The following is a 16,652-nucleotide window of genomic DNA, read 5'->3' on the forward strand; positions in this document are numbered from 1 at the left end:
ACTCCAGCAAGCTGTTACCATGCTGCCTCCATGCCAAAACAGCCAGCCTCAAAGGACACTGATGGATCCTGCATTTTTCAGTGATGGCTCTTAAAAGGCATTAGACGCCCGAGGCACCTCAGGCTTGGGCAACAGAAGAAGATGTGATATAATGGCGCTGGAACGAAGGACTGTGCCTCAAAGTCAAACCCAGCATGTGACACTGAGGGAGGTTTGGAGGGGTTGGAGAAAAAATGATTCCTGACTGCTGATATCTTGGCTGCGTCCGTGAGCCGGTTTGGACAATCGTGGAACAAGCACACGCTTTTATAAGGGAAGCATTTATTGCAGCACATGGGATAAGATAGATCATGCTGCTTTATAACTCACAAGCATTAAGTGCTTAACTTTGATTTTGAAAAAGCATAACATATTTTGATGCTGACTTGGAACACCTTGATGACCACCGTAATTAACTTTCATCAATAACCGTTACTTTCCCAACAGAAAGGTCAAATATCCATGTGAATGATACATTTAGTTATACATGTATATAATATTTGTACATTTATAGAATAATAATAATAATCAGAAACAATAAGCTCAAGGTCACCATTTAATATGGAGACAAAACCAGTAAAAGTTTACAAGCATGTCAATGTTCCAGACTGATCTCATGAAGCGGCGTATGTATGACACGCCAATTCGTATGCCATTTTGGCGTGCTATAAAGACGCATAATCGCTTTTTAGCGTGTTAATCAACGCCGTTACATTCTATCCCCCTATACTGCCCCTACCCCTAAACCTACCCATCACACACACATAGCTCCTAAACCTACCCATCACAAGAAACATTCTGCATTTTTACATTTTCAAAAATCATAATTTAGTATGTTTATAAATCCATTTATCTTGTGGACACACACATATTCAGACACATTTTGAACGCGTAATTCAAACTCTTCCCTCAACTCCAAGTGTTCCGAGGCCAAACGATTGATTTGTGTGAAGAAAATCGCCAAAAGCAACCAGAACACTGAGTCCATCCGCCAAAGATTAATAACACATTTCAAATATTGCCGCCGGAAGAAACGTCACGTCAGCTTTGACATCATTGGATGTCGTGTGTCTCGTGACCAACTGCGTCATTACGTCAGCTTTGATTGTAAAATGGCATTGGCTCTCGTGTGTCTTGTGACCGATCGTGTCATTCTAAACTTGTCTCGTGTATCATTTGAATTAGAAATATTAACGATGTGTGTTCTGTTCACAAAGGGGCATGATCATCAATTCAACGACTAAAATATTAAGATCAACTCTGTTCTTCACATGAAGATATCGTATGACTTCAGAAGACCTGGAATGCAACATGAGTTAATCCGTTTTTGCAATAAATACATGTGACTGTACATTTATTTGCCCGTTACGTGCTTTATATTGTTGAGAGTTGGTAGGTTTAGGGTAGGAGTGGAGTTAGTTGCTCCAAAATGTAAAATTAGGCTATAAATATTAATTCTGTGAGATCAGGTTGGCAGAATCACACGTCATAGACATACACACGGAGATGATGGTTTGTTTAGGCTTAGACATACACGCGGATAGCTCAAAATGCGTACAGATAACACGCCACTTGCCTTTAGAAAGTGGCGTGTATGTTTACGCAAAGTCATGATGTCATGTTGCAATGCTCAACAGATTCTGCTCAAGTGAGAACAAATTAAAATTTCTCATCTAGAATACAAGCATATTTGTTTCAGTTAGAGACCAAAATAGACAAACTATTTGTATAAAAAAGGGTTATATACAATGCTTTTACTCCATGTTTTGGTTTGTAAATTCACAAAAAATTAGTGAACCATAGTAGATCTTTATTTGGAGCAGTTTGTCTTAAACAAGCCCAAACACAACATAAGACAATGCGTAATCACGGAGTGACATGACATGCTGCTTGACTAAAGCTATAGAACTTCCGGGATCCGATTGCATCGCTGTCATGAGGTAATGTTTCCCAACAACATTTGAAAGTTCAACCAATGGAAACTGGTATGCTGGGTGGATATCGTAGACTGTAAAAAAATATGGACGTAATGTCCATGGCATGACCCATAGGACTCTGAAGAGCAGTTTTGAAGTGTAAAGAAGAGACGAGCTGGTCGTTGCCACCTTGGCAGCGAGTCATGCCCAGACAACAGAAAATGGGCAAAGAGGCGAGACGTGAGGGGGTGAGGTGACGCGATGACCTGTCAATCAAAGGGGTCACGCTCTTAATTATGCAGAATTTTAAGGCTTTATATAATGTAAACGAATGAGTTATAAAAAATAAAAAAACAACCCCCTCACAGTCATCATAAAGTGCAAAATTAGCTGTATAGACCGAAACCACAATTTGTACCAGGCTGTAAACATGTTTTTTTCTTCTGTTAAGTTGGGCATTTTAACATGGGGCTCAATGAGATTCTGCTCCCTTCTGGAGCCTGTCCCTACTGGCCAGTCAAGTTACCATGTTCCATAGAGCGCCCACTGAAACAGTGCTGGAATATCATTACTCATCCACCAGGATCTTATTACATGTTTATTCTATGTACTTTTTTGTGGCGTTTACACAAGCAGTTCTTATGTTCAGTAAAATAACTTGTTTGATTTCTTACTAAATGTGAGAGTGTTGGGTGGGCTTATAAGTGCGTGCTTGTCTGTCGCTTTAAATGCTCGAGTTTGTTACAGCAGGATGGATTCTGATTTGCTGCCAATGTTTTTATCATTCATCATCTGGAAAAAATTGTTCTGAAAGTGATGTCGTTTCTATCGTCATAGCTGTGGTGTGAACTCTGCTCACAATCATTTGAACATACTCCAGGGTTTCTACTGATACAAAGCCATATTCTAATCGCTGAAGTAACCCTTTAAAGGGATCCCCTGGTGTTGAGACTTGTATGGCTTAATATAACATAAACAATGTTTCTTACTGAAATATGTAGTAGAAAACCCATGAAAGATCTACCTTATTTTTAAAAAATCGATTTTATATTTGGACCATGGGGTGCGCCATTTTGTTCGCGTTCTAGGTTGATGACGTAGAATGGTTGCACTCCTCAATCAGCTGGCGTTACCCGTAGCTATTTTTACCACAACGCAACTCGAAAATTGTTTCAGAGTTAAACAAAACCAATGAATTGCTTTATAATTGTACTTCAAACACACTCAAACATACATGCGCACACAAACTCACCTACACAAGTCACAAACAGATCAGCGGACGCGCACACACACCTGACAGACTGCGCTGTCTCAATCAAGATGTTGGGCTGCTCAAGTCTCCACGACAGGGGCTGAATCTGAAATCGACCCCCTATACCCTGAAATAGGGCATTATTTGAAGGGACGGCCATTTGTAGTTTTGTCCGACACCATAGTGGACATGTTCGAGTGCAGTCATTCAGTCTCACGTTGCACCGCAATAAAGAGTGTACAGCCGATTTACAAACAGCTGTCCAACTTCACGCACTCGTCTTCATTCACTCCTTCAAGTTGTATTAGTGAACAAAAGTAGGGAATTTTATTTGTGTCTTAAAAATTAAAGTTTAAAGATTGAGGTTAATTCACTGAGCTTGTGCTCAAACTTTAATGCACGAATCAACATCCCCAAGCATCATCACCAAAACATCCTGTCTCTCTTCCTCACATTCCACTATCCCACGGTCCTACCTAGATAGTTCCCTCTGCTGGTTACATTAGGCATTACAGTTAATCTACTGCATATCAACAGTCTATCTATGATATCAACACAGGGAATAGTGATTGAGGGTTATGTATGCGTGCACGCAGTACGTGTGTGTGTTCGCGCCGATCTGCTGGGGTGTGTGTGAGTCTGTGAGAGAGAGAGTTTGTGTGCACATGTATGTTTGAGTGTGTTTTACGTCCAATTACAAAGCAATTCATTGGTATTGTTTAACTCTGAAACAATTTTCGAGTTGCATTGGGCTAAAAATAGCTACGGGTAACGCCAGCTGATTGAGGAGTGCAACCATTCTACGTCATCAACCTAGAACGCAAACAAAATGGCGCCGCCCATGGTCCAAATATTAAATCGATTTTTTTAAATAACGTAAATCTTTCATGGGTTTTCTACTACATAATTCAGTTAGAGACATCATTTATGTTATATTAAGCCATACAAGTCTCAACACCAGGGGATCCCTTTAAGGGACAGGAAGAAATCCAGTAAAGTGCTTGTGCAGCATTTAATACAGCGGTGTCCAATCCGGTTCCTGGAGGGCCCATGTCCTGCATAGTTTAGCTCCAATAAAACACTTCTGAACCAGCTATCATGGTCTTAGGGCTCATTCACACAGACAACATGACATCATGACTTCACGTAAACATAGACGCCACTTTCTGAAGCCAAGTGGCGTGTTATCTGTATGCATTTTGAGCTATCCGCGTGTATGTCTACGCCGTGTGATTCCACGTGTATGTGTACGCCCAAACAAACCATCATCTCCACGTATATGTCTACGCCATGTGATTCCGCCAACCTGATCTCACAGAATTAATATTTATAGCCTAATTTTATATTTTGGAGAAACTAACTCCACTCCTACCCTAAACCTACCAACTCTCAACAATATAAAACACATAACAGGCAAATAAATGTACAGTCACAAATATTTATTGCAAAAACTGACCAAAAAACTGTATTAAAGTATTAACTCATGTTGCATTCCAAGTCTTCTGAAGTCATACGATATCTTCATGTGAAGAACAGAGTTGATCTTAATGTTTTAGTCGTTGAAATGATGATCGCGCTCCTTTGCGAACAGAACACACGCACTCGTTCATTCATATTTCTAATTCAAATGATACACGAGACAACAAGTTTAGAATGACGCGATCGGTCACGAGACACGCGAGAGCCAATGGCATTTTACAATCAAAGCTGACGTAATGACGCAATTGGTCACGAGACACACGACAGCCAATGCTGTAAAAGCTGACGTGACGTTTCTTCCGGCGGCAATATTTGAAATGTGTTATTAATCTTTGGCGGATGGACTCAACGTTCTGGTTGCTTTTGGGGATTACTTGGACTATTTGTACTTTCTGAATAAGTTGTGCCTGCAGTCGTATCTGCCTGTTATTCTGTTTTTTATAATACACAAACGGGTAGGTTTAGGGAAGAGTTTGAATTACGCGTTCAAAATGTGTCTGAATATGTGTGTGTCCACAAGGTAAATGGATTTATAAACATACTAAATTGTTTTTTAAAAATGTAAAAATGCAGAATGTTTCTTGTGATGGTTAGGTTTAGGGGCTGTGTGTGTGTGATGGGTAGGTTTAGGGGTAGGGGCAGTGTAGGGGGATAGAATGTAACGGCGTTGATAAACACGCTAAAAAGCAATTATGCGTCTTTATAGCACGCCAAAATGGCATACGAATTGGCGTGTCATACATACGCCGTTTCATGAGATCAGTCTGACACATTTTTGCTTTGTAAAACACAAGAGGGGGCCAGTGGAGTGGGAGAAAAATGCAAGGTCTTGGGACTTACATTTTAAATTAGTTGAACTTGAACACTGCGTTTTTAGAATACCATGTCATGCATTAGGCGCTGCAATCGCGTCTGTCTATTACATGTTGTTTACATAGAAAACAATGGAAAAGTAGTGCACTGGAATGGAAAAATGTGTTCTGTGTGAACAGACCCTTACTAGGCATACTAGAAACTTCTAACAAGATTTAGGCAATGCAATATAGCGATTAATTTTGACCTCATGTAAACAAAACTTTAATGCGCTTAAACTCATAATCGTAGTAACCATAATCGTCGTAAAATATGTGGTGTATGCTTATTTTAAATCGCAATAAATATGCATGTAAACACTTTAATCTTATCTATTCCACTCTGACCAAAGTCAGCATGTGCTTATGACGTACATCAATGATGTTGTTTTGCACAGATTGTTAAACATAGCTGTAAAGAAGGCATCATATTGATGGGGGCTGAAAATTCTGAGTTCATGTAGACACCGAAATGAAGATCCAATACATCTTGACACAAGTAGATTAAATCAGTAGCCAGTAGCACACATACTGTATGAGTTCATAATGCACTGTTGATTTGCTGAATAATACCCCATTATATAATAAACAGAATTCTTAGTGAATAATTAGAAAAATGAAAATTGCATGTAAACAGGAGTGAAGAGGTATGCTCCTGTCATGTAAACATCTCACTGCAATTAAGAAAATAATCCCATTATTGGTTCACATGTAAACATTCTTATTTTCAGCCTTTTGTAAAGCATTGGGGCTTCAATTCAATCAATGGAGGAGGTCACAAATATATTCTGAAAAGCGTAAACGGTTGTACCATTCTTCTAATGACTTCAAACCCTACTGAGGCCTATTGGAGCAGAAGTCCACTCTGCAGGTCACATCACAGCCATGATCTCAACATAAATGAACCAGTGTGGAATCGCTCGGATGGCAAAAGTTGACGTTCAACAATCGGGAACAAAAGTTCTCATCCTTTTTGGCAAGGAAACTAACAAATAAATCCATCACCTGCCATCTTAAAGCAAGTCTGCTTTCATTTTTTATAAGCTGAAAAGGATTTTGCACAGCATGTATTGTACAGTCATTTTAAGTGTTAAATCTGAGCAGCCATTCACACATTTCAAACAATGAGAAGGAAAATTGAGCTACTTGCTACTTACATGGAACGAGCAGCCCCTTAGAAAACCACAGTGTACATTTAACACATCCCTTAAAACATAAAGAGTACTTTGATAATCCTGCTACAAAAGCTTAACATTTTAAGACAAAGATGAAACTACGCATTTGTTCCATCACTTCATCAATTACAGCTACAGAACAATGGCCGGCAAAATAACGGCATGTTATATTGTTTGGCTAAAGCCTCTTGTCGCTGCATAATGGTGGAGAGTAGCATGTGTGGGAGTTTCCTGAAGGACTGGAGGACTCTCATGCACAAACGGCGCTTCAGGCCGGCTAGAGGACTCTTTCAAAGTGAACAATCTGTCTCCTCACTAAAGGTCTCCCTCGCAGTAAACAGTATGTGATACTGTAGTGAAGGACGGTCACGGAGTGGCTAATCGGATGGACACAGCGAGTCTCCACTGGCGGAGTGAGAACAATGCAGCTGCGGCTGCTTAAGAGCAGCAGGTCCTGAGGCGCGACGCTGAACTGCGACCTTGCTCGTATAGACCGGTCCCTGCCACTACCTCTTTGACAAAACTTATGATTCATATAGCCCTAGTGCACTCTTTCCCTCCATCCATTTCTCTCTTTCTCACTCTCTTTCTCTCATTGCATGACCTTTACATCAGATTGCTGATAGTTATACTTTCCCTCCACCCCTCGGATGTCCTACATATCACAATAGCCTTGCCTTAAGTGAGAGCAAAACTCTTTATGACTCTCTCGCAATCGCATGTGAAAAAAACACGGCTCGCATTGTCTCCAACCTCTGGCAATGCCTTAATTAGAACACACTAAGGCTCCTCTTTGGTGTCTCTCTTTCTTTTTAGCAGTATAATTAGATTAGTGTCGGAGACCTGGTGTAATCGCTCCGAGGGAAGATGAAGGAGTGGGAGCGATGAAGGGAGACAGGTGGCCCCTCTTCGCTCTTTTTTCCCCTCTCGTGCTCCGCCGCAGGACAATACGTGGAGACAAGACGAGGTACGGCCCCGACCCCCCTCTTCCCCTCCCCTTGACAGGTGCTCCTTTAACGCAGGTGTTTTGTGAGAGCCGGTCCGGCTTCAATAAGTGTGCGTGGGTGCGCGGGTGTGACCTCCACCCAACGCGTTCTGCTCGTGTTCAGACGACACACAAGAATGTGCCAAGTTATTAAAACCGCAACCATCTCACCTGTTTTCTGACAGCATATGAAATAAAGTATTGGGTGTGCTACAAAAGATTTTGTGACACAAATGTGTCTAAATATGTTTTTTTTATTTTGTGTATGTTGCCAATACACTTATAATGTGTCGACCCCCAAACCCCTCAAGAGATATATGACCCTTTTCCCGCTCTTTTTACTTTTATGAAGGTATCTTAAAATCTGACATTACTGTCCAAATCTCATTTCGCCTCCAGAACTCAAAGCTATTCAAGAGGCCATTAAGATATCTAAAATAGGATGTGCTGGAGATATGTGACCTCTGGGATAAATCCAGTTTTCTAAAAGAGTGCCTAAAGTGGAATAAGGAATTTCACTTTGGTGGGTGACGTCTTAAATCGTAAGCTGATTTGACCAGTGAAGGTATAAAACCTGATCTATCCAAATGGGCACTGCCTTTTAGGAAGATTGAGATTCAGTGGTATCTGACAAGTGTCTTATTGATTAGCAAAGCTATGAGTTCAGAAACAGTGAAGATTCCATTTAAGCCACAAATGTTGTCAGCTAATAGGTTTCCAATAAGATTAAATGATTTTTCCTCAAGTAGGCCGCTTAACAGCTCAGAGAGCCAAATCAAGCCACATTTCTCAGGAAGTTTTATGTCTTAGAGATAAACGTCTGGAGATATTGTTAATAGAAAATTGTTATAGAAAATAAGAGTTTACATCCACTCAAGTAAATAATTAAATAGAGTTAAAAATTGTTCAACCAACCAATGGCAAACTGGACTGAAAAGCCCCACCATTAAATTATTGTTTTTGCCTTGTATATTTGTTTGAATATTTGTTCTTTGTTTACTGGTTTGCTTTTCTGTTCTATTGGCTATGGCAGTAGCAAATGAGCCAATGCAGAACTCTGTTCTTCAGAGCTTCGCTCAAACTTGCCTCAACACACCTGCCTGGAAGTTTCTAATATGCCTAGTAAAGCCGGGTGCACACTGTGCGATTTTGCCCACGATTTGGCCGTCTGAGACAAATTTTGCAAATCCTAAAAGATTCCTCTGATCCTGGGCTAAAATCTGACATCTTTGATCGTTAGTTTGACATGTTCACCGGCAGCCGATTAATGACCGTTGCGATCAAATTTTACCTCAGATAAAATTCTGTCAGCGTCAGAAGATTTGGCGCACAATATTGCATGTGACTTCTCCTACGACGAACGTCAAATATCTCGGTTTCTCAAGACAAACTATGACTAAAACGAGAGCTAGAGAGTATTTGTAGTAGGGCTGGACGATAAAACGATAATTATCACGATATAATTCTCCTCAATAAAACGATAACAACAGTTCGATAAATTCTCGATACAATGCTTACGCGGTATGCGTAATGCTGCGCATGCGTATTGCAGACCGGGCTTCTGGGTGCTGCACGCGCTGTTATTTACAGTCACAGTGACTGACAGGCTTGGAGGATCAGAGTGAAGTGGAGAGATAAAAATGAGCAATAGTGAAGAAAACTCAGAGCTCACGGCCACAGATATCGTTGACAAGTTAGTTTGCTCAACTTCAGTGGTTTGGAGATATTTTGGCGATCCATCCGACATAAAACAGTGATGTACGTGGACTGCATGCTTATCATAGGTTCACGTTCACCACACGGAATTATTTAATTATTAAATTATCCTGCTTCTTCGAAGTTCTTCCATATAACATTGAGCCCAACACAGAGGTAAATCTACATTAACTACATTCACACACAGGCTTATTACCTTGTTAGTTGCGGTGGGTGACTTACAACAAGCTAACGCTAACTGTACCAAACTATAATCACTAAAACATCGGACTTGTACACGACCGCTATCATAATTGCTTGTCTTTGGTGATGTATTAATGACTCAGCATCGCCTGTATCAAAAGAGAAATAATGTCATCCGACTTTCAAATGAATACAATAGCCCTTACTGGAGATCCACAAATACTGAACTTTGCTCTCTCCCTCCTCTAGCGACCAGCCCACTGTCGGTGAGGTGTGTGTGTAGCGTGCGTGCGTGCGTTCGTGTGTGTGTGTGTGTGTGAGAGAGAGATGCACAGTGGACCATTTTTTTGCCCGTTTGCGTTTTTAGTGTTTTACTACTTACTCAATAAGTAATGAAATTATTGATATACAGTGTAGAGTAAAAAAAATGCTGACCACAATTAAGATTTTAATAAATAAATCTACCTGTTTGGGAAGTGTTGTCATGTTTTGACAATAAAGGATAGTTTAAAACCACAGTTAACTGTCTGTTTTCTACATATTTCACTCAGGAGCAAAAATATGCCTTTAAACTTATAATGCTTAAAAAAAAAAAAAAAGATTTTACATTTATCGTGATATTTATCGATATCGACCGAAATGGAAAATTATATCGTGATAATTTATAATCCTAATTTGTAGCCACCATTTCAGTACCGTGTGTAATGCAGCTCACTGTCACCGAACACGTCATTCATTGATGATATAAAACAACTGATGAGTTTTCTTGCATGCGTCCATTTTTAAGTGTGACATGGCTTACATTGGGGACCATGTTCGTACAGTCTTACAAGAAACATTCGCAAAGGATTTTGAAAAAAAAAAACAATTGCACAGTGTGCAGGACCCATAAGACCTTGATTAGCTGGGTTAGGCGTTTAATTGGGGTTGAAGCTAAACTTTGCAAGACAGTGGCCTTCAGGAGCAGGATTGGACACCCCTGGACTATATTAATGAAAAGCAGCAAACATCTAAAAGTACACAGGGTCACCATGAATGACCGATTACTGACGCTGATGTCACAGGGCTGAAGAAGTCAACTGTTAGAGACAGTAGAGAGAATGTGTGATGAAGATTGGCTTGCTTGTTGCAACAACAACTGCTCTGCTCGACCACAGCGAACCAAGAGGAGATGATGATATTCAAGTGCTCTTGTTGAATGGACGGAGCACCCTAGTGGCCATGTTCCAGGCCAAAAATTTGACTCGCCAAAACCCGGGCCAAAAACAGTGTTAATCGTAATGTGAACTTATCAAAGACAAAATATGTCTGCTAAACTGACCTAATGCACTGATATTGTTTGTCCTAAATGTTTACTCTACAAGTCAGACTTTAAAACTTAAAACTAAATCTTAATGTGCCCTGTAACCTGATTGGTTCACTCAACACATCTGATATGATACCGAGCAGATGTCAACACTACTCATAAAGAACAGGAGAGTTTGTTTTCTCATGTGTTGGGTGACATGACAGTAAGACAGTCATTGGATATTTACTCAAGGCTGTAAGGCCATTGTTATCCCTCAGCCTCTCCCTAAGGTCACAGACATCACTTAATTAAAGCTGACACACTCAAACATCATCCCTACAGCTGGTTCAACAAACCTGTCAAAACACAACAGCACCCATACAGGTTTAAGAAATATAGATCTGATGAGCAATTTCCTTGATCCGAGAGAAGACTGCTTAAACCTAAGAAAAAACGGACTCCTAATCTGCCTCCTTAATCTAAAAAATACATACAAAAACTATGCATGCAAATAAAATGATAGTTTATTGTAAATGCTGATTGTGCATGCACATTTTAAAATGCACATTCTACAATAGTTTTTTGCAAATTGAATGTGTTCTGGTAACAACCATAATAACACTGGTAATAGTGAGAAAACCACATGATGAATCAAACAAAGTTCAACACACGTAGCTTTTCCACAAGGTGAGGTAAATACTAACATATGGATGGTGTGAAGGTGTGTCGTGCACACAACTACAAAACAACATAATGGTAACATACGGCACTAAAATAACATTAAACATTAATTTAATAACGTAAGATGTAACAAACCCTAATGTACATAACTGGTTAAAAAAACCTAATAAGAAACATTCATTATTAAAATGAATACCACAACAGGGAATTCTGGGAATGTCAGACTCAGTTTACGGGATTATTTGTTCAGTTACGAAATGATTTGTTCCTTTTTTACTTAACAAAAGCAATACACTAACAGTATGTTATACCATAAAAATACATTAAATGTAAGGCTAGATCTGTTACAGTATTTCCATAAGAGAACTTACGGTTATCCAATTGACAGTTTTTTGTTTTTTTTTACTGTAGCATTTTTACAGTAGAAATGACAATCTTTTTAATGGTGTAGCCCTCAATCAATTTTCAATCTCGCCTTTACAAGTGAATCAGTGAATCAATCAACTGATTCCTTAAATAATTATGCTTCATTTAGCAATGAAACAAGTGATTGACCCTGTCCCAGGTATGGATGGGAATTCGATAACATTTTCTTAGTTGATCGTCGGGAGAACTAACAATTGACTATCGATTAATCATTAATATTTTAATAATAATATTAAAGGACAACTCCAGTGAGAAATGAACCTAGGTGTAAATTAACAGATGGTTACAGAGTAGATCGTTCTCTGGGATGCGTTTTCATCAAAATCGAATGTAAAGAGTTTTATCGCTAAAAACAGATTAGCTTATAACACTTGTCTATGGGGCACAAGGTAAGTGAAATTAAGGGTGCGTTCACACTTGTAGTTCGGTTCGTTTGGTTCGTTTGGTCCGGACCAAAAAACAAAAACAAACATAATAGTCCTGGTCCGCTTAGCGTTCACACGGGCATTTTTAACAGCGAACCTAAAGTTACCGAACCAAAGGCACAGGGAGACGCTCACAACCTGATTGGTCGGCTTATATGACGTCGAGCTCGCTTACCGAACATTCAGAACAATGCTGTGTGCGGATTACACGCGCGGGCATTTTATGCATGTACATGGTATTATTTTTTACCAGAGAACTCATGAAGAGCTCATGAAATGTTCAAAACATTCAAAACAACGCTGTGTGCTGGATTAAACGCGATCATTTTATGCGTGTAACACATTTGGCATTATTTCTTACCAGAGAACTCATGAAGAGCTCATGAAATGTTCAAAACAAAGCTGTGTGCTGGATTAAACGCGATCATTTTATGCGTGTACATGTGGCATTATTTTTACCCGCTGAGAACTCATGAAGAGCTCATAAAATGTTCAAAACATTCAAAACAGCAGCAGGATTTGCTCCGTTGTGCAGAACAGAGACGGCCGCTGTCGTCTGCACCTGCTAATAATGGGCAACACAGGAACTTTGATGAGAAGAGCCAGGTATGCTTTTTGTGTGTTTTTTTCTAGCATTTTCGAAACATGCTCGTCTGACCAAATATTGATGAGGCTCTTCCTCGTTGCTCCACGTTTGCCCTCTAATGTTAAAGTTACTCATTTTGGATACACCAATCTTTCCGCGTCGTCAAATCAGCTGCATTATGCGTCGCATCTTGTGACATTACGTCCGGTTTTTGGTCCGTTTACATGTCTTTGGTCCGTGTTGCGTTCATATATCAATCGAACCGCACCAGAGTTCGTTTGGAAGCGGACCGAGACCCATCTTTTTAGCGGTCTCGGTCCGCTTGTTTGGTGCGCACCAGGGTTCGGATGGCAGCGTTCACATATGTTCAAATGAACCGCACTAACCGAGCAACCCCACCAGGGTTCGTTTTAATCGAACCAAACATGACAAGTGTGAACGCACCCTAAATCACTAGATACCACTAACAAGGCTAAAAATAGCCTCGCACTAACACAGTAGCATAATGAGGGTCCATACATGCAAACCAAAGCATTGAAAACTTTGTAAATGTACAAACAGTTTAATAAGAAGATACTTAATAAACACAGTGCAATGCACGTTCACTGACGGGCGGCATCTTGGAAAACAGTCTTGACTCGTCAAACTCGTCGAGCGCTCTGCTAAGTGATGAACTTTATGACGTCTGTATCATCCCAGTGAGCTTTTATGTGCAGTAAGTTGAATTTGGCATTTACTTTGTTTCAGTGTGGATGAGAAACTTTTTTTAAATATTGGACGGAGAGCATTTTTAAACGAAAACTGTTTTCAAATCTATCCGGATTAATGTAGCCTCAGTTTTTATCTAAAAACATTTTCCTTAAATGTTTGAGTTAGAATAGTTTATAAGAGCACAATTATTAGCATAGCAAGACTGTAAAAGCGGACTGAGCTTACCTGTTCAGCATGATGACGTGTAATGTCCCCAACAGCCTCTGTAGTTCCATTTAGCCACTTGTGCCTTTTTCTACAAAAAAAAAACAACAACAACAAAAATATCACAAGTGGGTTAATACTGCTGTTTTGTAGAATAACACGTCAAAGTGTCTTTCTTGAGCTTGTGTTCACCACAGACCTTATTTCAGCCATTTAACCAAAATTCCAACAAATGCAACAAGTGTGTCCTTCACATCCTTCAATCACCCACAATCCTTTGCACACATTAAAATTCACGAAAAGGAAATGGCAGAAACCGGCTCGGCACTGAGCTTTTCTAAGTTTATTAATAAATGCAAGACAAAAAGAATGTTTTCAGCAATAAAGGCATACATTTTATATTGGTGTATAACAACTGCTTAACAACTGCTGTTGGCCACTGAGTTGGACTGGACTAGGAAGGCCACCACGTCACTCTGATGCTTGAAAAGCAACCCATGAGTGAGTTATTGAATCATTCATTCCACTTTCAGATTCATTTAGAAAGCCAGTTGTTTTAACGCAGACACAGTTGAGTCCGATTTAACTTCTTTTGGAAGGCTAAGTGAAAGTATAGAAAATTATATAGAAATGATGGCATTATTTTGTCTACAAGGCAAGTCAATTTTAATTTCTAGATGCTGATGTGATACCGTTTCCACTAAGACGCAAAAAATTAATATTCACTATGCTGTCTTCATGTGCTATTGAAAATTTGATAATAATAACTCCGACTTTTGAAGTCGTGATTACGAGTTTATTACATTCAAGTTTTAAAATATGAGGACGTTTCTGTGGAATTTTTATCTAGGAAACTCCGAGAGCACGTGAAGGCAGCAAAGCCACCAACAAAGAGGTATGTCAAAACCTGTTTAAAAGTCTGTAACCACATTTTAAGCAATTGACAGTTGATCAGAAAGTCAAGTTACCAGTGGTTGTTTGAGATCAAATCGAGCCATCGTTCGTGTACCTGTAAATAGGCTACATTCCATAAACAACGCGATCGCGATGTTCACTCTCGGTTGAAGGCCCCAGACTACGCCCACCTGGTACAAATAGAACAATTTCATTGGTGGATGAACCTGACCCTCTAGTTAGATTATAATCATGTGCACTGTATAGGGATTCGACACATTTCTGTTTTGCTTGTAACTGTCAAAAAATTATTTCTGATTGTGATTGGATGAATGTTATTTATTTTGAGGTGGCAGAAGAGAAGGCTTACTGGATATTGACATGTATTACTGCAGCTTAGCCCACAGTAAAACCACAAGAAAGCATTATTAACTTCAAACCAAAAAATTCCCCAAAACAGTCTTAATTATTAGTTACTTGTTAATTATTAGTATATATATATATATATATATATATATATATATATATATATATATGTGTGTGTGTGTGTGTGTGTGTGTGTGTGTGTGTGTGTGTGTGTGTGTGTGTGTGTGTGTGTGTGTGTGTGTGTGTGTGTGTGTGTGTGTGTGTGTGTGTGTGTGTGTGTGTGTAAATTAGTTTGTAGCACTCTCATATGGCTTCAAAAGTCTTTATTTTATTTGTTATACACACACACACACACATATATATATATATATATATATATATATATATATATATATATATATATATATATATATATATATATATATATATATATATATATATATATACCAATCAGGCATATAATTATGACCGGGTGACAGGTTTCCCTTTTGACAACATTCACTCGTATTGTGCGTTTGTCAGACACTAATGGAAAAACTCCTTTTCTCGAAAATATTGAAGCCTTTATTTTAAAACACAGTGCATCTGCACAGCCAGCATATGCACAGTTATAAGCATGCTGATTGGCTGGGCTGCGGGAACTGCACGAACCTATGGCGAGGCGGTGCAACTGCACAAACCAATCGGGGTGCATCCCGCCACCACCGAGCTGAGCCTGCCGACAGGACTACTGGCTATATAAGCGCCCCATTTCGCCATAGAAATCAGAACTTACTTCTCTTGCTTGAAACCCCATCGAAGCAGCAGTTCAGCACAGTGTCTTCCTGTTCAGCACATCTGACTTATTGCCGTCATCTGCTGATTCGCCGTTTCCCTGCGGCCATCCAGTGAATACCCTATAAGAGCGAATTTTGCCTATTCTATTTCTATTTAAGACCGACGCGGCATATTTTCAAATGCCATGCCCTAACTGTGGTACATGCGGAGCCCCTCTGCATCCCACTGACGAGCACAGTGTGTGCGTTTATTTCCTGGGCAAAATCCATGCAGAAACTGCACTCACATAGGGCGGCTAATCTTACTGTGAGAGTATGCCGCTCTCCTCTCTGCGCTTGCGGATAGTTTCCTTTTCAGAGAGCGACCCCACCCCTCACGCCCTCCCATTTCTCGGAGCCTCTGGGGAAGAAACAGAAGGGTCAGAGAACTCAAAACAACATGGAGACAAATAAGTTCACATCGGCTCAGACCTCGGGTAACTCACTTTTTCCAACCAGAGAGGTTTCACCGGTGCTCTTTACCCAAAAAGATCAGCTCGAATGATGCGAGCGGACCTTTTTCGTTTAGTTTGGTTCTGCCTCAGGTGAGCAAAAGTGACACCAGAGCAAGCACAGATGCAGAACTTCTCAGCGTTCTCGCCAGGGCTGTCGAAGAGCTTGGCCTTGACTGATTGTCATCGGAAGAGCCCACTAGAACTC

General features: G+C 39.9%; 1 long non-coding RNA gene across 2 annotated transcripts in view; it reads right to left on the reverse strand.

Annotated features, from left to right (window-relative positions):
• The window catches only part of LOC137090608 (uncharacterized), an 86,401-nt gene extending 71,418 nt beyond the window's left edge, over positions 1-14,983 (reverse strand). For both annotated transcript variants that reach the window (XR_010907916.1, XR_010907917.1), the window contains exons 1-2: positions 14,886-14,983; positions 13,939-14,008 (exon numbers count right to left, since the gene is read on the reverse strand). This is a non-coding gene — a long non-coding RNA (uncharacterized lncRNA). The remainder of the gene's footprint in view (positions 1-13,938; positions 14,009-14,885) is intronic.
• Positions 14,984-16,652: the final 1,669 nt, after the last annotated feature.

Source organism: Pseudorasbora parva, chromosome 10, assembly GCF_024679245.1.
Source record: "Pseudorasbora parva isolate DD20220531a chromosome 10, ASM2467924v1, whole genome shotgun sequence".
Classification (NCBI taxonomy): domain Eukaryota; kingdom Metazoa; phylum Chordata; class Actinopteri; order Cypriniformes; family Gobionidae; genus Pseudorasbora; species Pseudorasbora parva.